Source organism: Tupaia chinensis, unplaced genomic scaffold (genome assembly GCF_000334495.1).
Source record: "Tupaia chinensis unplaced genomic scaffold, TupChi_1.0 Scaffold145652_1, whole genome shotgun sequence".
NCBI lineage: Eukaryota > Metazoa > Chordata > Mammalia > Scandentia > Tupaiidae > Tupaia > Tupaia belangeri.
The window spans coordinates 2544320-2552225 of NW_006205509.1; the positions used below are offsets into that span (position 1 = coordinate 2544320).

The 7906-nt window shown below is 45.7% G+C and overlaps 2 pseudogenes; one reads left to right on the forward strand and one right to left on the reverse strand.

Annotated features, from left to right (window-relative positions):
- Positions 1-808: 808 nt before the first annotated feature.
- On the reverse strand, positions 809-2926 carry LOC114006090 (mitochondrial pyruvate carrier 2 pseudogene; annotated as a pseudogene).
- A 4299-nt stretch (positions 2927-7225) lies between these two features.
- Positions 7226-7655, forward strand: LOC102477299 (small nuclear ribonucleoprotein Sm D2 pseudogene; annotated as a pseudogene).
- The last annotated feature ends 251 nt before the right edge of the window (positions 7656-7906 follow it).

The following is a 7906-nucleotide window of genomic DNA, read 5'->3' on the forward strand; positions in this document are numbered from 1 at the left end:
TTTCTTTCTTTTTTTCTTTTTTTGCTATAGGGCATATGTGCTCACCAGAGACTGAGAGAGGGAAGTGAGAAAGCACCCCCCAGGTGGGATAGCCACATCGCAATTCCTTCTCTGCCATTCTCCTCTCAGGATTCTGGCACGCACGTATACATGCCCAGTGTGCTTTTCAAGCCATCAGGACCAGGACTTGAACTGTGCATTCTGCCATGTGAGATTGTGTGCCTTAACCACCATGACACTTGCTAGCCCCTTGTCCTGTTACTTTGATTACTTAGTTAAAGAGGTACCGTGGGTCAGCCTGTGACATTTTGGTTAAGGTGAATGGATCCCACATGGCTGGATGCACGGTTCGAGTCCAGGACTCAGTGACTTGAAAAACACATCATGAAAAAACAACAACAAAACACATCATGTGTTGGGGCCAGCAGGCAGCGTGGCAGTTAAGGTGCTGGACTCCCACGTGGCTGACTGTGGTTCAAGTCCCAGACCTGGTGGCTCTCTCACTGCCCCCCTACACACACCCTGTCCCTCTCTGGTCAAATTAGAATAAATAGATAACATAAATAAATAAAATAAAATAATTTTTTTAAAAACCCACATCATGTGCATGTGCGTGCATGCTCTAAATCCAAGGAGATTGGAGGAAAAGGGATTGTGGTGTGGCCAACCCTCCTGGAGGGGGTGATTTCTTTCTTTCCCTTTTGTCTGTTTCTCTGTCTCACTCTGATGTGCACATGTGCCCTATGGCAAAAAAAAACCCTAAAATAAAAAAAAAAGTTTGCTTTGTTTTTCTGTTGAACTGTTAGTTTCAAAGCTTGTCAGCCAGCAAGCTTTGCCTTATCAGCAGTTCAGTGATAAAGTGCCCCAGCGGTTTGTCCCCATCTAGATTGCTTGGGGGGGGGGGCCTCAAGAACTCTTCCCTGTTCGCTTTCGTTTTCAGTTTTGGGTTGTATCCCCAAATGCGAGAGAGCTGAGAGGCTCTTTTTGTCTGCCCCCCCAAATTAACAGCACATAGACTCCAATTCTTTGGAATAATTACAAGTGAATATCTTAACCAAATAAACCCTATGGCCATCAGAGCAGTGGACGGAGCCGTGCTCGAGTTTTCTGCTGGTCAGCTGTGTCGGCTAGGCTGGCCCACACCAACCCCATTTCAGAAGTGGAACCCAGGAAGAAAACGGTTCTGAGACCTGCCAGGTGTCTGGACAGCTGCCTCAGCCTCCCAGCCAGCATGAGCTCTGCTCTGCCAGCACACAGTGGTAGACAGCCCTCAGGCTGAGGGCACTGGTGGTGGCCAGCTAGGCCTGAGGACAAGGAAGGACAACCTGCCACCTCCACCCCCAGGGCACTCCCTGCCACTGCCTGCTGCCTGCTTGGAGGATTGGGCTCTGAATTTATTATTATTATTATTATTATTATTTAGGTTTTTGCCATGATGCTTGTGTGTTTGCTGGAGAGAGGCAGAGAGATACAGTGAGAAGGAAAATGAGAAGTCACCCCCCCAGAGGGGATGGCCACACCATAATCTCTTCTCCTCCATTCTCCTCTTGGGATCTTAGGCATGCACAAACACACAAGCCCAGCATGATTCTCAAGCCACCAGGCCTGAGACTTGAGAAGTCACCATGGTCAACCATGTGGGAGTCCAGCACCTTAACCACCATGTCACCTGCTGGCCCCTATTGATTTCTTTCCTTCTTCTTCTTTTTAAAAAATATTTATTTAATTGCATTTGTTATTATTATTATTATTATTATTATTATTATTATTATTATTAAATTTCACCAGAGAGAGAGAGAAAGGGAAAGCAAGAAAGTAAGCCACCAGGTCTGGGATTCAAACTGCTGTCAGCCATGTGGAAATGCAGTGCCCTTAACCACCATACCACCTGCCAGCCCAATTTCTTTCCTTCTTTTTAAAGAGTTGTTTATTTCATTTTATTTGTTGTTATGTTTTAATTTGACCAGAGAGAGACAGAGAGAGAGAGAGAGAGAGAGGGAAAGGGAGAAAGCAAGCCACCAGATCTGGGATGCAAACCACAGATGGCCGTGTGGAAGTCCAGTTCCTTAAGCATCATGCCCCCTGCTGGTCCCTTGATTTTTTTCTTTTATGAGCTAGTCATAGAGACAGACAGCACCCCCAACAAGACCATGATGCCTCAGTCCACTCCCAGCTTTGACTGCTGCAGATCATGGGCACACATGTGCCTGGTGTACTCAGGGAGCTTCCAGGAATGAGAGGCCTGTCTGCCACCTCCTCCCCTTGTACAAGGTAAAAATGGCTGACAGTGATGACAACCAATTGCAACTTTTGCTTTCTCATTTGAGGTACCAGGAAGAAGTATTATAATTTTCCTCTTATTTTATTTATTTATTTATTTATTTTGGAGAGGCTTTTGCTATAGGGCACGTGAGCTCGCCAGAAAGACAGAGAGAGACAAAGAGACAGAAAGTGAGAAATCACCTTCCTGGGGGAGATGGTCACGCCACAATCCCTTCTCCTCTGTCCTCCTCTCGGGATCTTGGGCACACGCACACGCGCCCGGTGTGAGTTTAAGCCACCGGGTCTGGGACTTGAACCGCAGTCGACTATGTGGGAGTCCAGCGACTTAGCCATTGTGCCAACTGCTGGTCCCATTTTTTTAAAACTAGAACATTTATTGCCTGACTAATTGTTGAAATCCTGAAGATGACCTGAATGCTGCAACGGCTGTCCTCTTGGGTTTGGGTGTTGTTCCTTCCCAGGATCCATGCCTGAATCTGCAGCGTATGATTTTTTTGGTGCGTGGTTAGACCAGTCCCAGTGGTATTTCCTCTTTTAGCCTTGGCACCCCAGTTACACTTTTGCACTTGGCAGGGTAGCCACATTTGCCACAGGTCGACCTCTGAAGGCAGGAGGCCTTAGAACCACAGCGGTGGCACAGCATGCACGCCTTATTGCAAAGCTTCCCAGACAATGACGTTCCCTTGCCCTCTCGCTTCTATGTCTGAGACCAAAGAGCGCAAATCTAAGAGCAGCGAGGATTCTACTCTGGACAAAGAGAAATAAGAATTTCACTGTATGCTGCTATTGTAAATGATATTATTATCTTTATTTCTTTTTCAGATAGGTCATTTTTAATGTATGGAAACACTACTAATTTCTGTGTACCAACTTCGTATTCTGCAACTTCTCTGAGTTTACTTATTGGTTCTAACAGTGTTTTTGGTGGAGTCATTAGGGTTTTCTATGTATAAGAACATGTCATGGACCAGGCAGTAGCATGGCGTTTAAGATGGTTGGGTCCCACATGAATGTTCAAGTCCTGAACCCAGCAGCTTGAGAAACACCCCAGGCATGTGTACCTCTCTCTCTTTCTCTCTCTCTTGCAAACACACATACCCTCTGGTAATTAAGAAAACAGCTGGGGTGGTGGTTAAAGGCACTGGACTCCCACATAGCTGACTGCAGTTCGAGTACTGGACCTGGTGGCTTGGTTTCTCCCTTTCCCTCTTTTTTCTCTCTCTCTGTCCCTCTCTGGTCAAATTAAAATAAATGAATAACGTTAAATAACATAATTATTAAAAAAAAAAAAGAAAACAGATGAATGGATAAAGAATGTGTAGCGCGCACATGCACACGCACACGAGTACTATGCAGCCATTAAAAAAGACGAAATCCAGTTATTTGAAGTTGATGGGTAAGCCTGGAGGACATTATGTTAAGTGAAGTAAGTCAGGTACAGAAGAGAAATACATGTTCTCCCTCACATATGGAAGCTGGAAAATGACCTCATGGAGGTAGAGAGATGCAGAATGAGTGCTGGGTGCTCAAAAGGATAGAGGGTGAGGCCTGGAGGGATGCTGATTAATGAAAACAAATTTGCAGACAGTTATTAGCAACAATGTCTGATGTTATAAAATACAGTGGAGAGAACGTGGCCAACAAGAGCTTACTATATAAGGACAGAGAGAGGGCAAAAGGAACAAAACTTGTAAGACTTCTCAAATTCTACAGCTAGGAAACAAACTGATGAAAACATGCGGAAAAGGGAGATTGGCCATGGCCAGGAGGGGGAGCCTGGAACCACAGGGATTATTTCCAGGGCTCGAAGCCTAATGTTTTCTTGGGTTTTGAAACTGCTTTAGACCAATCGCTCCTTGTTTCTTTTCTTTTCTTTTCTTTTTTTTTTTTAAAGAATTATTTTAGGGGCCAGCAGGTGGTATGGCTGTTAAAGGCGCTGGACTCCCACATGGTCGGCCATGGTTCGAATCCTGGACCTGGCGGTTTCTTTCTCACTTTTCCACTCTCTCTTACTTAAAATAAATAAATAAATTTTTAAAATAATTTAAAATTTTAATTTTATTTATTCATTCATTTATTTTAATTTGACCAGAGAGAGGCACAGAGAGAGAAAGAGGGAAAGTGAGAAAGCAAGCCATCAGGTCTGGGACTCGAACTGTGGTTGGCCATGTGGGAGTGTACAACACCTTAGCCAACATGCCACCTGCTGGTCCCAATTTTATTTAACTTAATTAATTAATTAATTAAAATTTGAACAGAGAGGGACAGGGTGAGAGAGAGAGAGAGAAAGTGAGAAAGTAAGCCACCAGGTCTGGAACATGAACCAAGATCAGCCATGTGGAAGTTCAGTGGCTCTTAACTGCCATGCCACCTGCTGGCCCCTCCTTTTCTCTCATTTTGAATGAAGAGTCTGTAGGTATTATTCCCTGCCTGTCTCACATTATACTTTAGGAACAGATAAGTTGTTTTCTGATTCCACAGACGGAGGGAAATTTTCTACAGAATCAACTATCTCCAGGGAACCAGCAGTTAGCGTAATGTCTATGTCGCTGGACTCCCACATAGTCGACCGCGGTTTGCGTCCCAGACCCGGTGGCTTAAAACTCACGTCGGGCACATGTGTGTGCGTGCCCAAGATCCCGAGAGGAGAATGGAGGAGAAGGGATTGCGGCGTGACCATTCCCCCTGGGGGGTGATTTCTCGCTTTCTGTCTCTCTGTCTCTCTCTGTCTGTCTGGTGAGCGCACGTGCCCTATAGTGAAAAAAACTCAAAAAAAAAAAAAAAAAAAAAAAATCAACTCTCTCCAGATATTGACATAATGAGATTTTGGACTTTTGAGCAGATCTTGATGAGGCTGAGAACGTGAACTGATGCCGTAATGTTTTGAGACTTTTGGGGACCACAAAATGTGATGAGTGTATCTTGTATGTGAGGAAGAGACATATCTTTGGAGGCCAGAGCTCAGCCTCCGGTAGGCATAATGACGCCATCCCTAAAAGACACGCATGTCCTAATCCTCACAACCTGCGAATATGCTTCCTTGTGTGGCAAAAGGGATTTTGGTGACAGGGTCAAGGACTCTGAGATGGGGACCAGCAGATGGCATAGTGGATAGGGCACTGGACACTCCCACATGGCCAATCATGGTTCGAATCCTAGACCTGATGGCTTCCTTTCTCCTTTCTCGCTCTCTCTTTCTCTCTGTCTCTCTCTGGTCAAATTGAAATGAATGAATGAATAAATAAATAAAATAAAATAAATAATTTAATGGAAAAAAAAGGACTCTGAGATGGAGAGATTGTCCTGGATTATCTGGATGTGCCAAAGTAGAAGCAAGGATCCTTATAAGAGAGAAGCAGGAGGGTGAGAGTCTGGGAAGACAAGGTACTTGAGGTAGAGGGTGGACTGCTGTGGTTACTGCTTTGAATGTGGAAGAGGACTATATGCTAAGAGATGTGGATAGTCTTTTTTTTATTTTTAAAAAATTATTTTATTAGGGGCCGGCAAGTGGCATGGTGGTAAAAGGCGCTGGACTCCCACATGGCCGACCACGGTTCAAGTCTCAGACCTGATGGCTTGCTTTCTCACTTCCTCTCTCTCTTTGTGTGGCTCTCTGATCAAACTGGAAAATAATAATGATAATAATAATAAATGAAGTTAAATAAAATAATTCTTTTAAAAAATTATTTAATGTCCCGACCCAGGGGGACAGTAGAACAGGTTTCCTGAGGGAAGGAGTGAGAGCCGGGACAAGCGGCGTAGTGTTACAGCACGGACATGACACAGTGTCTTCAGGGTTTATTGTGGGCAGCATGGTACAGCACGGAGATGATGCATCGCGTCGTCTATTGTGAGTAGCACGGAGACAACACAGTGTCATAACTCTTCAGGGATCGTCCGGAGACGCGGTGTCGCAACTTTTCTGGGTCGTCTTCTTGGTCGTCCGTAGACTGTGCGATTTTTCAGCTCTTCAGGGTCATCTGTGTTGTCTTCCTGGTCGTCTGGCGATTGTGGGCCAGGCATTTTGGTTATATACATGCTGGTGGGCAGTGATTGGTTGAATAAAGGATTGTAAAAGGTGGGTTATGATTGGTTGGTTCTGTGGACCAATCATGAGGTGCCGGATTAGGCAAATCTGAGGGATTCTAAGCTCACCGATTTGCTATGGGAAGTGGCCAATCAGAGTATGGTTTTGAAGGTCAGGTTTTTTGAAGGGAACCAATTGTGGCCTTTATGGGAAGTAGCCAATCAGAGTATGGTTCTGAAGGTGAGGTTTTTGAAGGGGAGCCAATCATGGCCTTTGGCATTGTGTAATTGTTTGCTTTCTGAGAAACCAGGGTTTTCTCGCTGGTGCGCAGCCTCCCACAATTTAACTTTATTTATTTGTTTGTTTTAGTTTCACTAGGAAGGGACAGAGTGAAAGAAAGAGAGAGAGAGAGAAGGAAAGTGAGAAAGCAAGATGCCAGGTCCGGGACCTGAACCACAGTTGGCCATGTGGGAGTCCAATGCCCCCAACCATCTCGCCACCTGCCGACCCTTATTTTATTTTATTTTTAAAAATTATTGCATTCTTGGGAAAGAGACAGAGAGAGAGGTGGAAAGCCCCAACAAGATCCTCACGCCATGTGCGTACATGTCTGACTTGCCCAGGGAGATCCTGGGATGAGAGCTGGCACCTTCCCATGTGGTCCACATGGGTTACTACTACAACACTATCTAGACCCTAGGCAATTTTCAGAAGTTGAAAATTGAGGGACTGGCAAGTGGCATGGTAGTTAAGGTGTTGGACTCCCACATGACTGACTGCGGTTCGAGTCCTAGACCTAGCAGCTTGCTTTCTCACTTTTTCTCTCTCTCTCTGATCAAATTAAATAATAATAATAATAAATAAAGTTAAAAAAAAGTTCTTTAAGACCCTTTTCTTACTCTCCTCAGAAGCTGAAGCAATGCAGAGGAGATGGGAGTGACTTGAGAGTGTGGTTCCCACCATAAACCTCTTCAACAAGCCCTAGAATAATATGACCCCAGAGGAGCTGCAGAAATGGGAGGATGAGGAATTTAACACAGGTCCACTCTCTGTGCTCATGCAGTCAGACAAGAACACCACCAGGTACTCAACTGCAGCAACAAGAAACTTCTGGGCCGTGGGAAGGCCTTCGACAGCCACTGCAACGTGGTGCTGGAGAATGGGAGGAGATGTGGACTGAGGCCCCAGGAGTGGCAAGGGCAAGAAGTCCAAGCCAGTGAGCAAGGACTGCTGCCTCTCTAAGACGTTTCTGCGTGGGGGCTCGGTCATCGTGGTCCTGCGGAACCCACTCATCGCTGGCAAAGAGAGCCTCTTCGCCACTGTCAGAACTCACTCCCTGTCCTGATTAGAATAATAAAATCTTGGGGACCAGCAATTAGCGTAATGGCTATGTCGCTGGACTCCCACGTAGTCGACCGCGGTTCGAGTCCTGGAGCTGGTGGCTCAAACTCACACCAGGCGCGTGTGCGTGCGTGCCCAAGATCCCGAGAGGAGAATGGAGGAGAAGGGATTGCGGCGTGGCCATCCCCCCTGGGGGGTGATTTCTCACTTTCTGTCTCTCTGTCTCTCTCTGTCTGTCTGGCGAGTGCACACGCC